This window comes from Falco punctatus, assembly GCF_963210335.1.
Source record: "Falco punctatus genome assembly, chromosome: 17".
Classification (NCBI taxonomy): Eukaryota; Metazoa; Chordata; class Aves; order Falconiformes; family Falconidae; genus Falco; species Falco punctatus.
In genome coordinates, this window is record NC_137597.1 from 2,019,519 (window position 1) to 2,039,443 (window position 19,925).

At 53.4% G+C, this 19,925-nt stretch overlaps 1 protein-coding gene across 18 annotated transcripts in view; it reads left to right on the forward strand.

The window, feature by feature from the left end:
* Window positions 1–19,925, forward strand: part of PPFIA4 (PTPRF interacting protein alpha 4) — a 59,342-nt gene continuing 39,417 nt past the window's right edge. For 16 of the 18 annotated variants that reach the window (XM_080367064.1, XM_080367065.1, XM_080367057.1 and 13 more), the window contains exon 1: window positions 1–19,925. This exon is cut by the window's right edge. The gene's annotated coding sequence lies outside the window, so the exon portion shown is untranslated. The other 2 variants (XM_080367061.1, XM_080367063.1) reach the window with 1 other exon arrangement.

Here is a 19,925-nt window from a genome sequence, read left to right on the forward strand (position 1 = left end):
ACTCTGGCATGTGGAAAACAGATAAAATTTTACCAGGATGTTAATGAAGCAATACAAAGCCAGTTGTTTCCGAGTCTGGCTGGGATTCAGATCCAGCACAATTCCTCCCCTAGCAGGTTGAGGGTATTTGTCTGAGACCTCCCCAAAGTTCTCCAGCAAAAATACTGATGAATGAGCTCAATGTCCCTGATAAAGCCTGGTGAGATGATGGAACTGGTGCCGCTCCCTGACGGTGCCGGTGATCCCACTCGTTCCCAGCTGCCTCGCTGAGAAGAGCTCCTTGGTGAGGGCTGGATGCTGGGGCTGTGTGAGGGTAGGAGTGGCATCTTGTGATTTCAGGGGCCCCAAATTAATCACTTATCTGTTAACGATGTCTCCCTGTGTGGGGTAGGATGCTGGGGTGGGTTAGCCCTTCAGCTGCTCCCGCTGCAGTTCCTGGGCAGCCTCTGTCTCAAATCCCATTTTAGGGTGCAAGGGACCCGCACCAGGGAAGGAGCCAAGGGCGATGGTACAGCCTCGCACATCCACTGCCACCGAAACCAGGAGGGGCGATGTGCCTTGTTCCCCCCCGCAGCTCAGAGCTGGGCCTCGGCATGGCGAGGAAGGGGATGTGGCAGAGCATGGGGCTCACCGCCTGGCCCATCTTTGCTCCCACACGGTGGGGGTCTCTGCAGCTGGAGGGGGAGGGAGGGGACGCCCAGGGCTACACAAGCCCCCCAGGAGAGTCCTGCCCCCTTGGGGGCTACTAAACCACAAGGAGGTTCCTGCCCCCCAAGAGAGTTCTATGCCCTTCCCAGGGGGGTTCCTGTCCCCCCAGCCCCCCGACCCCTACCTCACCCCGCGGGGCGTGGCTAGCGGGGCGTGGCCAGGCGGGGATGCTGACGCAGGGGCGGGGCGGGGCGGGCAGCGGGAGGCAGCGGCGCGGTGGCGGCGGCGGCTTCCAGCGACTTCGGCGGTCGGTGAGTGCGGGCGGGGCCGGGCGGCCCCATGCTGCCCAGGGGGATGCTTCGCCCCACGCGGAACCGGGCGGAGGACGCTCTGCCCCCGTGGTCCCCCAGAGGGGCTGGGTAGGGGATGCTCAGCCTCGCTTCTGCCCCCTTGGTGGGGCTGGACTCGGGAGGCTCTACCCTTTCTGCCTTCTCGGGGATGCTCTGCCCCCCCTCCCTCGAAGGGATGCTCTGCGCCCTCCCGTGGGGGTGAGCTGGTGGGGCTTTGCTCCCCATTGTCCCCCGGGTGGGGCTGGGCTTGGGATGCTCTGGCCTGCCGTGCCCCGCAGGGATGCTCTGGCCCCCGGGAGGGGCTGCTTCAGTCCGGGGGGTGCTTTGTCTCCCACCCCTTTACCCCTTGGAGGGGGTGTCTGGGTCAGGCGGTGTGCTGAGCTCCTCCGTTTCCCTTGGGTTACATCTGAGCTGGAGGGATGTCATCCTCACCCCCTATCTGGATTGTAGGGGGACTTGCTGTCCCTTGACATTACCCCCAGGCTGGGCATCTGAGCCAAGGGTTTGCTCACCCCACACACACAGCTGGCCACAAGGCAGGGGGCTGAGAAGGCAGATGTGCTCCCCCATCCCCGCTGGGTGTGCAGGCAGGAGGGGTGAAGGGGTGGGCACATCCACCTCCCCTGAGGCTGCGTGATTTGGGGGGGGGGGGGGCAGTGGTTCCTGTAACTCAGGAGTGGGGAGGGGTTTTCAGCTGTTCTCTGCCCCTGGAAGCCCCTCAGTATGGTCCCAAGCTGTCCTTTTGCACCCCCCCCACATCCCCTTCATGCTGCCACCTTACAGTGAGGAGGGGGGGAAGGCATCTTGGTAAGACTGGCCCTACCCTGGCCTTCTGCTTCTCTGATTTCCCCACACTGTATCCCCCTACCTCCCTGAACACTGTCTCCAACCCTCGAGCATCTGCCCTGCAAGCATCCACCCAGTGCAAATCTCTGGGCTGTATCAGCCCAGTGAGTGTCTGCTTGGCACTGAGCTCTGGGCTGGACCAGCTCATGGGGATGCTGGCTAGACAGATGCTCATGGGGCTGGTTCAGCCTGGAGCTTGGTAGCAGGTAAATGCCCGCCAAGCTGGTCCAGTTCGGAACTGGGCAGATGCTCACCAAGCTGGTCCAGCCTGGACATTGGCACTGGGCAGATGCCCACTGTGCTCAGGGCTGGACCAGCCCCGTGAGCATCCAGCCAGCTTGGCTAGCTCCAGCTGTGCTCATACTGGTTCCCATCCACTTGTCAGCTGGTGCCATCTCATCACAGCTGTGGCAAGCTGCCTCCAGACACCATGATTTTCTCCTGAATAACCAGCCTTTAAGGGCTTGTTTATCCCCTAAATTGCATCATTATAACAGCAATTGGCTTAGGAAGCTGGGTTTTGTTAAAGCTGTGCAAAACCTTCAGGGGACGCCCTGGTTTTGGCCAAGTCAGGGTTGGCAAAGTATTCATTTAAGCTCGTTTGCCACCATCTGCTCATACGCTGGAATGAAGTTTTCCTGGTGGGTTTGATACCACCATGCCACTTCGCGAGCGTGAGCTGGTACAGAGGCAAGGTGTGAGCTGGAGTTTGGTACCTGGATGAGTGTGCCCATGTGATTCAGGAGTTTCTTGTTTGCAGTGCTGCCCAGAAACCTGCCCAGGAGGTGGAAAGTCAGTGTTTTCATAGCTCTGATGGTCTGGGAGTCTTAGGTATCTGTGCTGTTGGGGATACCACAATGTGGTGCTCCCTGCATCTCAGGACAGTGCTGGTTGGGAAACAGGACTGATCTCTGGGGACTTCCCTAGAGATTTGTCAGGGAGCTGCCAGCACAGGATGCTGGTGCTGTCCCCGTGGCACCCAGAGGTGTTCAGTTGCACAGATGACTTCCCAGCTTTGGTGCTTGCTTCTCCTACATCTCTTTTCAAGGAGACAGACCAGAGGTTGGCTGGGACTTATATCACCAGCTGGAGGGTGATGGGGAGCCGCTAAACTGGCAGGTTTCTGAGACATTGATGGTGGGACTGGTGATCTGGCTTTTCAGGGTGGCCAGCTCAGCTGTGACTTGGCTGATGTGGGATTAAATGGCTTGTCCATCTCTGTGCAGCTTTCTGGCTTCATGGCGAGGGCGAGGAGGTCTTGCTCTGCACCAGTGGCTTGGTCCAGCTGTGCCTCCATGCTCGCCAGCAGTTGAAGAGCAGATGCTCGGGGATTGATCTTGCTGGAGATTTGGGTTCCTGCCTGTCTCAATTGTCTAAGAACGTGCTGCCAGTAAAAAACACCCTCAAAACCTCCTTGCCTGTATCTTTTGAGGGCCCTTTTTTTCAAGCCTTGCTCTTTCAGGCAGCTCCTGCTGGGGTGCAGGGGGATAGGGACAGGCACAAGTGTGGTAGTGTGAGGAGAAGGAGGCTGAGTGAGTGCGAGCTGGGCAGATGATGGGATCGTGGTGTGCCGGCTGGGGAGATCATGGCCGTGAGTCAGTGTGAAGAGAGAGCCTAAATACTCTGTTAGAGGTGGGAGTTTGCGCTGAAGCTGAGGGAGGCAGCCCTGAAACCTCAGAGGGTGCTGAACCCAGACTTGGGTCCAACTGGAAATGCTTCTGGAGGTCTCCACTCTCTGGGGACAAGGAATGACTTCAGCGCGAGTATCTGCCCACTGCCATTTCATGTTTTCCAGCCAAGCAGACATATACTGGATTTTTTTAGCAAACCTTGAAACCTTGTTTTACAATTAATTTCTTCCTAAAGAATGCTTTGGTGAGTCTGAGGTTTCCCAGGTGATTCCCAAAAGTGAGCTGGGAGGTCTCCGGGCTGGTAGCTGGAGGGGAAGGATGCTCTGAGTCCATTGCCCAGCTTTCTTACCAGAGAGGTGTAAAGTGCAGTAACAACCCCCTACTTCACAGGTGCTTTCTGTGAAATGCCAAGCACCAAGTGTGGGGGTGACTGATGGTCCTGACTGAGGGTGAGGGCTCTGGCCTGGGCTCCACAAGTGGGTCCAAGCCCTGACCAAGCTCCTGAGGGATGTGGTTGGGAGTTTTCAGTGCTTAAAGGGCCCTTCTCAGAGCAAATGATGCCAAAAGGCTTGGAGGTGGGTGCACGTGTGGGTGTGCTCACACGAGTTGGCATTTGGAAGGGAAAATATCACATGAAACAACTGCAGTGTTGGGGGACAGGTCCGCATTTGGGCCCATCTGGAGTAGAAGTAGTGAAAAATGATTCAAGGCTCTTTGCTAAAAAAAGTTGTGCTGATATAATTGGATTTTTTTTCTGGGCTGTGGTCAAGCGGGTTAAAATCCTTGTGGGGACATCGTAAAGCCCTCCATTTAATTTGTGCGGTGAGGATGCCCTAAGGAATGAAGTGGGTGTTTCTCTCTCTCTCTCATTTATGTGCAAAGCTGTGCATAGAGCAACGCTGCCTGCCCCTCAGCCCCTGTGCAGCACTGGCAGTGCAGCGATTTCCATCCTGCAGTGGGGAGGTGGAGGGATCTTGGAGCTGGGTGCCAAACCTTCTCCAAAAGACAGGGCCAAAAGTCGCTGGCCAGGAGGGGGCTGACCCTGTGTCCTCCAAGTTGCCCTTCCTTTCCTGAATCTCTACCCTGGTGTTTTAAATCAGCTCATGGGTCGCTGTCTCCAGCACTGTAATCCTGCAGGACTGACAAGGCTGGAATTTATCTGAAATGCAGATAGATATTTTTTTTTTCAGCTCCCGGTTTTCAGTTTCTGCCACGCTTCTCTTGGCAAGCGCGAGGAAGTACCGGCTGGGTGGCTGCCTTTAATTGCATTTAAAAAAAAAAACAAACGGGGGGGTAAAAAAAAAAAAAAAAAAAAGAAGAAAAAAGCAAGTGGCGAATGAGAGCTCATTTCCCCCATCCTCCTGTCTGTTGTGACCAATTTCCAGGAGCGGGCAGTTCCCAGGGTTTTTTGCTGTGTGATGCCCCTCTCCCCTGCAGCCTCCCAGGCAGCATCAGCTGTGCCGAGCCCCTGCCACTGCATGCTGGGGGTCAGGGAGGCAGTGTCAGGCCAGGAAACGCTGGGGCATGGGCCCAGCTCCTCTGCAGGGAGGTGAGACGTTGACAACGTGCGGCCAATAGCTTTAAATAGCGAGTGCTGTGCCGCGGGGATGTGCAGCAGGGAAGGATCCTCTCCTGCCTGGACTCTCCATCCAGCATCCCAGAGGGGAGAGGATCCATCGTCAGGGCAGGATGGCACAGCACTGGAAGGGACCCACTCCCAAAATTGCTGCCCATCCACCAGGCACATTGATTTAAAGCTCCTGTTTCCACCTTTTCTTGGTAGAAATGAATTTTTTCCATAATTACGAATGGGTTTTACCTCCCTGGCTAGCGTTGTTTGTGATGCAGCTGATCTTCTGGGACAGAAGAAACGCACTGTTGCAGGGCTGGCTGCTGCGTGGTGCCCTGAGGGGTTTGATAGGCAAGAGGTAGGCTATCTCTTGGGCTGCACACCAGATAGCTGGAGCCTGGGGAAAGGGGAATGTTTGGCCGTGCTTCCAGCCCAGCGCTCACCTTTCTGGGAGTCTCATTAGTGCAGTACATCTTCAAACAGATCCTCTCCTGCCAAAGCCTGGCCTTTCTGGCTTCCAAAATCAGGAAAGATATTTGTAGCCTTGCTGTGGCATTAAAACAGGTGTCATAAACCTGATCTGAAGCTCTTAGGCATGAATTAAATAGGTCTGGTGGTGGTGCCTACTGCTGTTCCCCTTGCAGAAATTCATGGTGCCAGGGGCTGCAGACAGTGAGGGGAAAGAGATGGGCTTGTACAAAGTTTACAGCCTCGATAATCCAGTTAATCTGCCCCATAATTCAGTGTCTGGCAGCTGTACTAACTAGATCTTGGCCTCTTTCTAGCATCCCTCCAAAACTGCTTTGCAGGAAGGAGTCAGAAAAGGTCCAGAGGTTATTTTTGGCTGTGGCTGATTTATTCACACACTGATCAGCCAGGAAAGGAAGTTATTCTGGTCCCAAACTGTCCCACATAACCTGCAAGTACCTTGTGCGAGTGTGATTTCTCCGGGTGAAGTTGCAAGATGATGTTCTTATCTGGGGGAGTGAGCTCTCATAAAGCGCCTTGATGGCTCACTGTCCTGCGAGCCCACTCAGGGAGCTCAGGTCAGGCCAGCCTCACAGCCAGGGAATTACAGGATCTGCACCCTCCTGTCCTTGGTCCTTCAGGGACAGACCTGAGCCTTGTGTCCCTGGGGTGGTAGAAAGCACTGTGGCTTGAAATTCCTGCTTCATCCAAGGGAGCACCCAGCTAGACTGTGGGTCTCCCTGGGTGAGACCTAGGTTTGGGGAGCACAGGGCAGCATTTCAAGGCTCATTGGAACACGGCATCGTTTTGAGGCTTGGAAAGTGCCACAGCGTCTTGGACAGTTTCTCTGCAGGATGAGGTAGCTGTAGTGCTGAATGTCTTCTTGTTATGTTTGCTTCCCCTGGCATGCTGCAAAGCTGAGTTCTCTGCTCTCAGGAAGGGGTGGTGGGAATGAAGTGTGAGGGCGGCACAGCCAGATACTGCTTTTCTCCTGTGTATGCACAAGAGATTGTTTCCATGGGGCTTCCTGGTGTCGCCGCAGCTGATTTCTGGCCAGGGCTAGTGTGGGTCGGCCAGGGTGGGCATCCCTGGGACATAGTGCTGACGGTGCCTTTGCCATCCCATTGTGCCGATAATGTGTTTCCTACCCCAGCTGAGGATGGCATTTCCGTCAGCTGCATCCCCCTGCAGAGCTGCTGGTTGCAGCAGAGATCCAGTCCCTGTGCCACCCTGGTAGTTGCTGCATGTCTGGGGACGTCAGTGGCGATGTCCAGCCATGGATGCATTACTGGCATGAGCAAAGGGGGACCTGATCCCCACATCTCCTGCAGTGAGGAGGCAGGCAGGGCCAGGCCTGCATGGTGAGAGCGAGCCAGGCATTTTGGCTAAGGCAGGCTGGGGAGGATTGCGGGAAGCTTTGTGAGGGCAGAGGAGCTGTGAACCCAAGCCCCTAAAGGACCCATGGAGCTGTTGAGCAAACCAAATGTTGGCTGCTGCTTTGCCACTTGGAAAACTTGGCTGTGCTAGACTGTGGGTAAGTGGAAGTCCTGGAGATTCCCATCTGCCTTTGGAGAGTTGCTGCCCTCACTCCTCCCCAGCATCGCAGCACCTGGAGGCAGGTGCCTGCAAGCTTTGTTGAGACACGGGGGACAGAACGAGGTCTCTAAGGTCACTGCAAGCATCCCTTGGAGAGACACCTCCCTGAACCCTTCCAGAGGATTGGGCTCTCCAGTTGCCATGTGCAGAATAATATGACTTAACTAATTTTAATCTAGTAAGTGTTTAATTGGAGGCAGAAGGCTCATCTTTCTAGATCAGAGCTGTGTTTCCTTTGAGCCCAGGTCCAGAAAGGGTTTGCTTTGCTGCTGTTACCTGTCTGGTATCCAGATATGACACCCAGAGAGCAGCTAGTATTTGATGAAGAGAGACTTCTCTTTCCTCCTTCCCAGCATCAAAACCTGGATGATAATCACTTGATTATTACCAACACTTTGGGGCTGCCATATTAAAAAAAAAGAGCATTTTTCCCCTTTTTGATCATCTGCTTCTAGTTAATTTAGTTACAAGTCTTTTGCAGTGGCCATTTTTGGAGATGGCAATGAGAGCATCTCTGCAAGTAGAAATGGCTTTCGTTCTGCGTGTCCTTCATATTTGCATGTATGTAAAGAAATTTTGTCTCTTAAAATGAAGCTGAAATAAGCCTCAGCATTGCTGATCACCGCGTGGCTCTTCATGAGCGCTGGTGTCGCTTTCAAATCACACGTCGTCAATAAATCTAATTCTAACTGCCCTGCAGTAAATGGCATCAGCCTGCACTTTGAGATCTCTCCCACACGTACTCCTGCTGCCTAAAAATACCAGCGCTTTAATTCTCAAATGACTTGGCTATTGTACAGCCACCATTTTTTATTTAAGTATTGCTGCATGGCTCAGTGCAGGACATCTGTTATGCTACAAAGGGTGAAATTCTGCTCTTGAAATCTGGTCTTTAAGTAATGAAGCAGCTGTGTCGATCTTTGGGGTAAATGAACATTTATTACTTTTACTCTCTGTGCTGTGAAATGTGTTAATCAGGGGTGCAGTAGTGTTCAGGGAAGCAGGGTCCAGGTGGGGAAACTCATCCCTGATGTAGCATCAAGCAAAATACCCCGCAAAACGCATCCTTTCACCAAAGAGATGGACCCTCAGTGACCGCCAGAGAAAATGCCATTGTTGTTGGTGACCTTCCCAGGGAAGGGCAGGCCAAGTGTGCTTGGCCATCTCGGGGCATGGGAAAGGCACTCCAAAATCCCTTCCAGCCCATCGCGGGAGCCCTCCAAGCCCCTGAGCTGTCCCTGTGGTGAGGAGAGCAGAGGTGAACAGACCCGTCTCCCCAACACTGCCCATGAAGATGCTCTTGTGCTCAAGTACCTGCCCACTTTAGGAGCTCTTGATAACACAGTGTACTGCACTTCGTTCCTGTTATACCCTCCGTGTGTGTGCCCCAGGTGTCTATTACATCCTCTGCAGTAAATATATAATTTGCATTTGCATGTCTGGCTTTGAGATGTGGAATACAGGGAAGGGGACTGACTGCTTCAGTTTGAGTAGCTGGGTCTCTCTGTAATGGGTGATGCAGAGGGCATGCTGGTGTTTGCAGTTCATGCAGGGCACTGGGCAGACTGGTGTGTAACTTGGAAGCAAGCAGGCTTTTTTTCTTCAGCATATTTCAGCCTCTTGACCTTACTGGCAGGGCAGGGAGAGCTCATCTGTTGGTCTACAAATGAAGCCAGGGGCTAATAACATGTGCTGTGATCTTGGGGTGAAGTGGAAAACTGGCTTACTGGCTTTGTGGCATTGACTGGGGGATTTTGGAGCCGTGCTGGATGCAATGGATGTGAAAAGAGGTTCAGCATAGCTGGGAGGTGCTGAGGCTATAAAACATGAGTGATGCTCTAAATGGATGTGTTTCTTAGGAGACTTTGGATTGAAGGTATTTGGATTTTCCTCTTTCCATCTCTATGCAATAAACCCTTACACTGCTGGGGGAGTTAATTTCTGAGCTGTAAATGCTTCCTGGAGCAGTGGGCGAGCACAGGCTTGAGGCACACACAGCTAACAGAGTTGGCTGGTAGCTGGGAGTTCTACACCCTGCTGCAATATGGTCAGGCCATGAACACAAGCGTTGATAATTCCCTCAGTCTAGGGGCGGGCGGGAAGAAAAGTGTGTTTTGGAGGCTTAAAAGGTGAGGAAACCAGCTACCAGCCCCGCATAGCTGGCAGACACTGGCTACTTGGTTTCCTCCAAGTAGCTCTCCGCTGCAAGTAGGAGGAAATCCAGCCATTGGAGATGGCAGGCAGGTACTGCCACTGCCCCAGGTGGGGACAAGTGTAGTGACTTACCAGGAAGAGCCACCCTGGTCTATCAGACCAAGATGCAGTAGGTCATCCATCACTCAGTGCCCAGATTTTCTCCTTCCAAGGCTCCACGTGTGCTGACCTGGTGTGCCTCAAAATGCAAAAAACCTGTTGTGGGGAAGGAAGTAGAAGGTTTTTCCCATGTACTGCCTTCACCCTCAGCTTTTTCCACCCTCTTTCCTTCAATGCAAGTGTGTACACAAGGAGAGTGACCATGGGGCAGCTACAATCTAGTCACTGGTGAGCTGGAGATTTGCCTGAGCCTGTTCTCCCAAAAGCATGAGATTTAGCAGGATTTATCCCCAAATGATTGGGAGATGCTGATGAGTGTCCAGGTCTTTGGGGCAGTTGGGGACCTTCATGGTCTTCTTTTGCCCCTCTCCATCCCCCCTTGGCTTGGTTTGAGGCTGATCTGCTCTGAGGCAGCTGCCAAGTGCACTTGGTAGTGCCCAAAGCTTTCATAAATCTGTGAGGAGTCATGGGCACAGGACAGGTGGTAATAACACCAGTAACCAGAGCAGGCTGGCTGGAGAGAGATGGTCCGGACTGGTGGTGATAGGAGGATGCTGTTAAGGAGAAGGCGATGGTGGCTGCTGGGACAGCTTTATCGCCTCTGTCTTCCTCTGAAGATGATGGTCTGGGTTTGAAAGAGTCTGGCCTCTGTGCAGCTGCAGCTCCTGGCTCCCAGCTGCCCTCAGCCTTGCTCCGGCAGGGAGATGTGTGCAGTTGGACTCTTGCTTCTTGTTGTTTTCCAAAAAGCGAATATTGTCAGATTCAGAGCAACTCCGGCCATATCATATGCATATTAATGTGGAGCCAAAGCAAGGCTCAGCACGCACGTGTCTACCTCTGCGGATAGCTGGGGTGGGAGCTGGGTGTGTGCACATCGAGGTCTCTGCTGAGGGGTTTCAGAAGGATGTTATCTGCAAATGCAGCTCACAGACAGCTGGGAAAGTGATAGAGAGAGATGCCAAGAAGGGAGGCTGCTGCGGGGAATCTGAGCGGCTCCTGCCTGCAAAACTCCTCACGCTGCTGCTTGTGAGATGCTGGAGAGGCAGATCAGCTGGGGAGCGCCAGCTTGCCCCCGCGCTGGGAGCAGGAAAGGGGCTTTGTGTCAGCACTGGAAGAGCAAGAGCAGCATGACTTCAGCTCAACCTCCCAGGCTGGGATGGAGCTACCTTTGCTCTGGAGCGGCAGCCACTGAGCCCGCAATGCTGCGTGACACTGATACAGCCCAGACACTCCTCTCCCTGGCTGTCACCGCAGCAGCCTGAAAAAGCCGGGGCCGTGCAAGGCCGTGCTTGTGCTTGCCTAACGTAGGCACCGTAGGCACCAGCTGCTGCCGGCTACAGCTGGAGGCTGCGGTCCTGGCTCTGTTCCACCCTGGCTGCAGATGTTCTGGCTCAGCTCCTCTGAGGGTGGGGTGGTCCGTAGGGGGCTGAAGGCATGGGTGACCCTTTGCAGAGGATGCCAGAGGGACTGCTCACTTTGCTTTTCTGCTTGGGATTCTGGCAGCTGGGTTCGTGGCTGTGCTGATGGTGCTGCAAGCACCCTGAGAAAGCTCCTCAGGCAGTCAGAGCAGGGACCCTGTGACGTGGTACAGTGGCAGCATGGCCCAGGAGTGGCCGGAGAGCAGGATGAGGGCCTCTGTGAAGGATGCTTCAAAATATGGAGGCATTTAACGGCAGCTCCTAGAGGGCCTGCTGGTCTGCAGGGGGGTGAGGCTGGCCTGGGGCTGCTGTCTCCTGCAGCTGCTCTTGCCTTCCTTGCTGTCACAGCCAAAAGCATCCTAAATTTCTCACAGGTCACACCAGGCACACCTCCAGAAGTCAGCCCACCACTGTAGTCACCAGGGTGGCTTTCAGGGATGAGCAGAGCCATTCTCAGGTGCTTGCTCCCCATCCCACTTGTTCTCCAGCTGTTCAGCTTCCCCCATCATATCCCTGTTCTCATCAGTCATTATTTCTCTCTGGGTGGAGGCTTTTTAATAACATCTGACATTTCAGCTATTTTTGAGTCATTTCCTTTCTTCTACTCCAATTTTCTTCCTCTTCTTCATACCTAGGAAACCTTTCTTTGTCTTCGGCCAAGGGGGAGGTGTCTGTTATTGCCTCTGTTATCATATTGCAGGAGGTCTGATCAGGTTAATGAAAATCTTTCCCTCTTTCTCTTGTGTGTCGCTTCCACTCCCATCTTCTTTAGCCTGGTATCTTAAGGAAATGAAACGAAAGAACTTGTGTTGTCAGGGCTTTTTTCTCCCCACGCTTGCTCGCAAATTTGTTGATCTCCCTTAGCAAATCTGATGGGGTGGAGAGCTTGAAACATGCTGGGGCTTGTGGTGGCTGGCAGGGAGGACAGAGCCAGGCCGTGCCCTGGAGGGGCATGGTGCAAGGTGCCCATGGTGGTGCAGTGGACTGGGGCTCATTGCCCAGAGAACAGGGCTCCATATCCCACTCAGAGCACAAGGGGTGCCGAGGCTGTATCCCCAAGCCCTTTAGCTGGGATAACAGGCTGCACTGCATGGCTATTTTTGCGGTCCAGCTGTTTTTCTTGTGTTCAGGAGGGGAACCAGAGGAGGAGAGTCGCTCTAAGCTCACAGACAGGGTGTTAGTCTGTGCTTCAAGAAAACTGGGCTGTGTTTTCAGCTGCAGCCTCACGTGTGGCTCGAGGGCTCTTCCTGCAGCAGCAGGAGCTGCAGCTGGTTTAAGCTAATCTGTTGGAGTGTGAACTGCAGCGACAGAGGAGCCAGGGGAGATTTTCTGCTGCTGTCCATGCTACAGGAGGGAGAGGCGGTAGAGCTTTGCCAGTGGCTGCTGCAAAATCTGGTTCCCTGGTAGTAACATGGGGATTGTAGCACTAACTGGCGAGGGAAGTCTTGGGGGTCCTGGGAGAAGCACAATGTGTCGCCGGTAGTTCAAGTGCATTGGTGGAAAAGGACCAAAGTGGTTCTTGATGTGTCCTTGGAGCTCATTGCCATTTGCAACAAGAGATGGGGTGCCTTATGAGTGTGTTCCCACTTTTCCCAGTCTAGATTGCGGAGAAGGATTGTGCCAGGCTAGGGAGGAGGGTTTGCTGAAGCCCTGCAGCATGGAGATGCTGTGCCCAGGCCTTGCAGTGGAGAGACAACCTGTCTGCTTGGCAATTTAGCTGCGGGCAAATTCTGTGGGTGAGTTACTGCTCATTGGCACCAAGTTGTGTTGTAGAGCTGCACTTGGAAGGTTTCACCCTTGCTGTGCCATGTCCTTCACTTTCCATGTACATTTGGTATTTATTTTGGGCAACCTTTTCTGCTGTTCTCTCTTCAGCCTTTGTCCCTCAGGCCTGGAGCCCTGCTGAACCTCAGCATGGCCCCTGCCTAGTCCCACTGCCAGAGGAGATGGGGGTTGCTGTAGGGGGCCTTGCCTCACTCTCTGCCTGGTCCCACCAGGCACCTGCCTTCCCTTCTCCCTTGTGGTCCTTCCCAGCGTGGGGGGCTTGCTGGGTGGCACCAAGCCGGCAGAGAGCAGAAGGGCACTTGTAGCCTAGCAATGAGCAGGGTCCTCACCAGGTCCCCACGGGATCCCTTCTCCTAGCAGATCCCCAAATGTGCAATCCTGTTAGTGGGGACGCAGTGCCTCTGTGTCGCGGCTCATGGACAATTTGCTTGGCCATACTTGTGGTCTGCTGAGTGGGAAGGCTTGATGGTGGGAAGACAAGACCAGCCTTGATGCCACCGTGGTCATGCGTGATACAGACGTTTGGGGTGTGTTTTGGAGCTAGGTTTCTTAACCAACTGTGAGACATGGATAAATGTAGGAGAAGGGCTTGGCAGTGGCCCCTGCTTAGGAGCTGGGTGCTTGGTTTCTCTTTCCAGGAAGGGTTCCGGTTTTCCTTTGTTCTCTCCAGCCTCTCTTTTGATGGTGGTGAGATGGGCTCTCTAATTGAGGAGATCCCAGCTGAATAATCCACTGAGGAAGCTGCTAATTTGAAGACATGTCTGTAATAATTAAATCATTATCTGGAGGGAAGTAGAGAACAGATACCAAAACCGGGCTAATTAAAATCCAAACCCAGGATGACTTGGGCTCTGGGCCAGAGCACAGTATAGTCTGTTGGGGATGTCCTCATGTGTAATTGCTTTTCAGAACATCAGTCCCACCAGAAAACCCATCTGTTCCCTGTCACGAGACCAAGATTGACCCAGAAACCCTCTTGTGTCGTCCTGTCCCATGTTCCCCAGACTAGACACAGCTAGAGGATGGTCATGTGCTTCTCAAAAGGCAGAGGAGATGGTGAGGCCCAGTCTGGGTGAGTATTCAGTTCTTGGGCCTCGGGAACTAGATTCCTCCATATCTCTGGAAGATTTGGTCCTTATCTTCTTTCAGCCCTCAGGCTTGGCCAATGTTCTTTGAAAGTCTGTTGAGATCTAGGAGCAAGGTGGGCTCATATCAATGCCTACTGCATGCATGGAAGGATTTGGACCTGCAAAGGTGCCATGGGGACCCACTGCCTGGGAGGAAGGTGGCTTTGGCTGTAGGGAGAGATGAGTCTTGTTCAGGCTGACTCTACATCTCGAGTGGGAGCACCTTGGGAGAGGTTTTGTGTGCTGCATTGCCTGTAAGGATGCACTGCGTTGCTACATATGAACCCAGCCGTTGAGCTGTCCTGGGGTGTCAGATCTCAGCAGGTCCAGATAGGTGGAGGTGGCTCTACTGAGCTGAAATGAGGTGGCTGGCAGGTGTGGTTGTGATGTTGGAGTGGAGAGAGGGTCTTTGGACAGCACTTCACACTGTGCCATGACGATGGCAGATATACAAGGTGGGTTTAACCTGTGCATGCCCAGAGGTGCTGTGAATGCTTTGGCTGAGGCTAGTCAAGCCTGAAGTCCACCATGTCCTTCAGCAGGGCCAAGCCCTTTGCAAAGGACAATGCGTAAAAATCCCACCTCCCATTTTCAGGATGCTGGGTTGAGAGTAAATTCAATCCTTGAGTTCCTGCACTGGGTTGATTTCTGGGTCAAGGAGGTATTGTTGCTCTGTCTGTGTAGACTGAAGGTCCTGATGTGGGTGGTAGCAAAGTGAAACCCAGCAGCAAGCATCGCTTCAGACAAGCTGGCACTGAATCACTATTTTGGCAGGGAAGGGCTTGCAGCTGTCCAAACCAGGGCCCCTTCCAAAACTGGTTAAGATAAATTAGTGCATTTACCTAGTAGGGACAAGGTCAGGGAGCTCTGTCTATCAGGTGTGCATGTCCTGAGCATCACTTGGCAAATGCCCCTGTATTGGCTCATCTCAGGTGGGCTGGTGGCTGCAGTCATCATCTGAGCTTGGTAAGGTGGGAGGAGGGCACAGCATGGGAGTCCAGGCAGGGAGTCACTTCTGTTGGGGTAAGCATCCCACCAACCCTGACACTTTTTTCCCCCTACATTGCCCTGGAGTGAGCGCAGCATCGCAGCAGCGTGGTGCTGGCACTGCAGCAGTGATGTGGTGGATCCCAGGGACAGGCTGCTTTGGGCTGAATCATCCCTAAGCCAGTGCCAGTGGAGCTGGGTTCTGCTTGGTCTAACATCTGCAGGAACAGGGCACTGTAGGATGCCCAGGGTCCAAAATCATGTTGAAAAGGAGCCAGAAATCGAAAGCTAGCTGCAAAACGGTCACTAAACCTTCTAGAAAATGTTGGCTCAGCTGTTGTGCTTGAGTTGTGTGTGGAGAGGGACTCCCAACCCTATGTGCATCCTGGTGGCTTGTGAGCTTTAATATGCTGCTTGCTTTTAATAGTGCATGCCATTGTCATCTCAGGCAGCAGATGTGTTGCCAAAGCATTGGGTCATCCCCATCTCTTCATCCCCCCTCCAGGGATTTCAAGGTTCCTGGCCACCACGGTTTTTTGAGTGCTCACAGGAGCACTGCTCAACCAGACAGACAGGGTGGAAACCACCATGCCTGCATCTCTTCCAGCCAGTTGTGCATGAGTGTAATTACCTACATTTAATTTCTCTAAAAGCCTGCTGAGCTGCAAACACTGTTCCCCCCTCTCCTCGTGATATCTCACATGGATTGGCCAAATCCAGCTCTCGCCTCCTCCTGGGGGGGGTTGGGGGATCATCCCTGGCACCGGTGCATGGCCACAGGGCCGCTTGCTCAGCTCAGCTTGTGCAGGAGCTCATTGAAGTGCTGGGGGCCATTGTAAAGTGCTGTGTCAAGGCACTCTGCATCGATGGGCGTAACAGGGGTGGATGCTTCTTGGACGTGCTTCGGAGGTGATGGGTGGATACACAGGCCAGGAGTGATGATGGCATGGTTGGGGCCACCACCTTAGTGGTCTTCTTGGGTGAGCTGGCCATCACTGTGGGACCTTGCAGGAAGCACAGTGGGAACAAGGGGACAAGCTGCTGGGGCTCTCGGTGCCAGGCATGAGGCTTTGCCTGGGGTGCACTGAGTGCTACCAGCAAGGACACAGAGCTCACTGCATTACCTTAGCTCCACAGAACTGACATTTTAAGAGGGAACAAGTTGGAAATTGAGCTGAACTAATGCCCAGTGCTGCTTTTTGTGACGATAAATGCTCAGACGAGAGCTCTGCTGACACAGAGAACTGCTGCATCACTGCAGACACGACACTCCCCACGCTTTCTGGAGCTATTTTGTGTTAGTTCCCTCAATTTGAAGCTTACGCTGTTTTTTTCAAATCCCCCAAATCAGGGGAACAGTGCTGGGTCACTGTATTTCCGCTGGCTGGTCTCTCTGCTTATCCAGCACAGTGCTCAGCATCCTTAGATCATGTGCTGGTGCAGAGGAACAAGGATGAAGGCAGTGCTGGGCATGTACCATTGGGACCACTGCAGGCAGGATGGGTGAGAGGGTCACCAAATGGCATGGTGATAGCATGGGCTGGAGCATGCTCACTTACCCCTGGGTGCCTTGGGGACATCTCAAGGGGATGGTTACTCGGTGGCACCCTTGTCTCTCCCCACTGATACACCGAGGCTCCCAGCTGGGATGGGGACCACACTGGGTAGGGAGCTGGCTGGTGTCCGTGGCTGCTCTGCCCTCCAGGCCACCTGGTCCTGCTCCATCTGCCTGGGCTGCAGGACATGGCCTTTCTGCCCCATAAACCATGCGGGTCATTAGCTGGGGGACAGGGGTGCTAGTTAATGAAGAGAGAGAGGAAGGAGAGGGCTGGTGGAGCTGGGTGAAGCCCTCAGGTACTCTGCTCAAAGCTCCCTGCTGGGTCTAACACAGCTCGTGACATTCACAAAAAGCTTGATTTGTTCTTCCCAATCTCCTCCAGTACTTGGGATCTCTGGAGGGAACTGGACTTAAATATCCCTTTTGTCTTCCTTGTGGACTACATCTAGGAGGAATAAGCTCCAGATGGTTGACTAATTCCACCATTCTCCTGAAAGGAGACAACTTATATTTTCCTTCTCAACTCAGTTCTCAAAGCACATCATCTTCAGGACCTCCGCCTCACTCGCGCAGTGAGCTGGGAACATAGTCTTCTGCTTCTTGGTGTTTGAGGATGTGCAGGGGCAGAATCATCACCAGAACCTCCTTCTTGCAAGAAACAAGCCTTAAAAATGCAAGACGAATGCAGGAGAAGCCTTTCTGCAGCACTGTCTGACCAAGGCTGGCACTTGGTGCTTTCCTGCTGCTCTGGCTGGAGGCTGTGTGGCTAACTGTGCATAACGAAGAGGGTGGGTTGAATAAGTGGACTTGCTCGATGTGGGTTAGGCAGAAGCAGACAGAGCTCTAGTGTCTGTGCCTTGCCCCTGGCCACCTTTTAAATGTCACTGTCCTCAGATGTCCCTGTACGGCTGCTTATGCCATGCCATGTCCTGTCACTTGCCATGAACCATAGGGATGAGACGCCGGGAGCTGGCATCCGGCTGCCCGGGTCCTGATGGGCACAGGCACCGTGTGAGTGGCAACAGGGTTATTCCAGCCTGGCTTGGGCGTGCATGGGAGCTGTGCTGGAGTTTGTCTCCATCTCTGCATGCTCCTTACTGACACCAGTCCTGTCTTCTGTTCTCCTCTGCCAGCTTCATCCACCCCTTCCAAACCATGTGGGGGGACAGACAAGATGCCAAAGGACCATGACTTGGCCAGGGAAGGCTGTGGTTATCCTCGGCATGAGGATGATTGGAAAGAAGAGCAGGTTTCAACCAGGTGGGGATTTAACCCTGCAATCCTGCCTTGCCCTAAAGAGCTGAGCAACCACAGCTCAGAGATCCCATCCACCCACGTGTCCCAGCAGGAGTGGAGATGCATGGAGTATGTCTGAGGTTTTTTTCCCCATGAATATTGCAGAGCTGTTCTGGTGCTGGATCTGGCCCGAACATCCTGAGAGCCTGGCTGCACAGAGCTGAGAGTCACGCTGGTATCCCGCTCCTCACCAGGGCATGTCTGCAGCTGTTTAGTAATTAGCAGCGCCATCAGAAAAGGGATTAAATACCTTGCTAAAGTTACTTAACACGATAAAGGGAAAGCAGAAGGGATGAATACAAGGGGGACACACACCCCACTCCACCCCATCTCTTGAATTACCAAAACCATCTAAGTTGCCTCTGGCTGGGATCATCTAATGCCCAAGCCAAGATGTCACTGCTCTTCTTGAATAGGAAGGACTAAAACCTCCGGTGTTTTGGGAGTACGGAGGAAAGCAATGTCCTGATGCATCTGGAGAGTCCCTGGATTGCTTGCAGGTGGGATGGGGAGCATGAGGCAGGCTTGGGGTGCAGGTCTTACCGCCTTTATCTCTGCTTGTGTGCTAAAGTGGTTGATGGTGTGTTGCAGAGCTCTGGAGGCCCCCCCATGGCACGGGTCATGCTGCAGGACCATTGTTTTTCCCTTTCAGGTTGTGTTGGCTGTGAAACCACTCTAAGTGTGGTGCAGAAATGTGTTCCCAAGCCTGCCATGGTCCAAACTGGAGCCAGCAGCACTAGGCATTTTCCTGGTCTGTCCTCTGTGGCTGTGAACACCCTCTAATACTTCCCAAATTTCACACTGAAAGCCCAGTCTGCCTCTTTGGCTCCCCAAATTACCTCCCTGGGCTTTTCCTCAACACCACTCAAAACCTGTGGTCCAGTGAATGATAGCGGCAAAATGCTTAAGACCTGCCTGAGCGGGGCAGGGAGTGAGGTGCTACGCTGGGTCCTGGGGAGGTCGCTGAGCTGCTTTCCCTTTCCACCACTCATGGAGCTGGTGTCCAAATTTTATAATGGGAAATGGGCAGGTGTGTAGCTGATATGTGGGAGCAGTTATTGTTGCTGAGGCTCGTTGCACGGAGGGCCGTGCTTAGGGTGCGGATGATGTTCCTGGGTGTGAAAGAGATGCCAGCAAGCTGGGCGACGTGGTGGGAACCCTGAATCTTGGGCAGATGAGGCATGCAAGCTGCTTAGGGCGAGCAGCCACTGCATTAGGATGCACATGGTGTTGGCTGTGGGATTTCTTTACAGGCAGCAGCCTTGTGTGTTCCCTGGGCTGGGCACAGAAGCCCAAGCTGCCTGCTGTAGTGTGGGTACCAGGGCTGGGGTGGGTGAAGAGGCACCTCTGCATCTTTTCACAGGGTTCGGGTGCACCCACAGTGCAGATTTCAGCAGCCCCCCTGCGTGCTGGTGACACTTCCCCCATCAGTGAATAAATTAGCACCAGCAAGTGCTCACAGTGTGTGACTAAAGCAGGGCAGGGACTGGTTTGTCAGCGAGGAGGAGGGCCCCCGGCTCCAGGGCGTTAGGCTCCCAGATGAAACAACTCTTTATCAAAAGTGTCATGGGGTGGGAGGGATGTACCCGTGGCAAAACCTCAAGTGAAATCATGGAAAATCACCAGCCATCCTCTGACTCTCAGCGATGGTTGAGGTTATGCCCTGCTATTGGGGAAACTGAGGCACAAACCCTCACTTTCCCAAAGGTGAGGGGGCTTCTGCAACAATGCCGCCTCTGTGACAAGCACATGATTTTCTCCCCCCAGTTGTAGACTGCTTCTCTGTGCCGTCCTCTCTCAAAGGAGTCTGCATCCACCTTGGGCTGGAAACCAGCCTAATTTCTGGGATCACAGTGCTCAGCTTAGCTTGGAGATTCTTCTAGGGACTAGTTAACCTTGACATGCTGCTTCCAGAAGAGCTGTGGCAATTGCATTTGCCTCTGCTGCTTGTTTAAACTAACCTTGAAAGAGGCAGAAATCAAAGGCTTTGTCCTAACAGAGCAAAGGACATAGGGTTTGGTTGCAAAGTTATAGAAAAAAAGGACGAAACAGCCACGTGCATGTACAGGGACGGCAAGTGGACCAGCTATTGAAAAAGGAAATGATTGCAACCAGTGTTGTGGCTTTTTTGTGTCGGGTCGGTTGCTGTTAATACCCCTTCTTGTCTCCATGGATAGATCTGAGTGCAGACCACATCCTGGAAGAGGGATGTGAGCTCAGTGTCATGCATCAGGCACATCCTTCTCCTCCCTTCCAGGGAGTCTGGCTCACAGCACAAAGTGGTTTCCCAACCACTCACCCATTGAAGGAATCGCTGTTTCCTTGTCGTGTC